Here is a 1,524-nt window from a genome sequence, read left to right as displayed (position 1 = left end):
CACCTGCTAGTTCATCTGCAGAAAGGCTGTTCTTCAGATACCCACATAACTAACTCCCTCTTCTTTCTCAAGTCACTACTGACTTCCCATTTCCAAATGCAGTCTGCCCTTTCTCCCTGGCATTCCCAATCCACTCAACCCAACTCTATTTTATCCCAAGGAAAACTTCATTATCAATTTACTCTTTTATATGTATTTTTCTATTTGTCCCCTCTCATTCTTTTCATTTTCACTTAATATATATATATATATATTTCTTTAAATATATATATATTTTATCATAAATTTATTTATTTAATTGAGAGATAATTACTTTACAATATTATGTTAGTTTCTGCCATACATCAATATGAATTAGCCAAGGGTATATACATATATTTATTCCACACCCTCTTGAACCTCCCTCCCACCCCTCTAGGTTGTCACAGAGCACCAGGGGTTTGTTTTCTGTGTCATAAGGCAAATTCCCATTGGATATAGAAAATAACCTATGTTAAGGTAGGTGTTGGGTAAGAGGGAGGGATGAATAAGCAAATCATAGATAATTTTTAGGTCAGTGAAACTCTTCTGTATAATATAATGGTGAATCCATGTCATTAGGTGTTTGTCAAAACCAGTGGAAAATGCAGCTCTAAAAATAAACCCTAATGTAAAGTATGGAGTTTAGGTGACACTGATGTGTCAATATAGGTCCATCAAGTGTAATGAATGTGCCACCCTGATGTGGGATTGCTAGTGGCAGAAACTGGGTGTGGGGGCAGTGGGTATATGGTAGCTCTCTGTATCTTAATTTTCCTGTGAACTTGAAGCTATGCTAAAAATAGTCTATGAGAAAAACCCCTTAAATTATAAAAAATAATTATAACTGAAAATAGATTAGTATCCAGAATACATCAAGTCTCTAAATGTAAATTAAAAAATAGGACAAGATATAAAAAATTTCCAAGCAAGAAAATATTAATGGATATAAAAATATGCTATATTGAAAGAGGAAAATGTGAATCAAAATCATGTCCTCTAAAATGAATTTTTGTGTAAATCACATACATTAAAAATAACATTTTTGATAATTATAGTCATTAACTGAAAATATATGGAACATTGAGACCTAGTTTATAATTCTTGTGATGTTTAAAATGACACATCTGTTTGATATAACAGTGTGATAATGTCTGAAGTGTTACTTTACAGCCTGTCTTTAACTCCTTGAAGTAATGTTTCCTAAATATTTAACACCAAGAAATCTATTTCAAATAAACTGGTACTAATTGACATAGAAGACAATCTTCAGATGGAAGATTTATAGTATCAAATGTTGACACCAGTTAAATGAAACTGCACTTTCCCAAGGGGACAGCTGGCATCTACCTGCCATGGGCATCAGAAGGACCATTGATTGTTTACAGTTTCTGTGGTCCATTTAAGTGTTCAGTTCAGTACAGTTCAGTCGCTCAGTCATGTCCAACTCCTTGCGACCCCATGAATCGCAGCACGCCAGGCCTCCCTGTCCATCACAAACTCCTG

Source organism: Bison bison, unplaced genomic scaffold (genome assembly GCF_000754665.1).
Source record: "Bison bison bison isolate TAMUID 2011002044 unplaced genomic scaffold, Bison_UMD1.0 scf7180017864149, whole genome shotgun sequence".
Classification (NCBI taxonomy): domain Eukaryota; kingdom Metazoa; phylum Chordata; class Mammalia; order Artiodactyla; family Bovidae; genus Bison; species Bison bison.
This window is presented reverse-complemented; position numbering follows the sequence as displayed.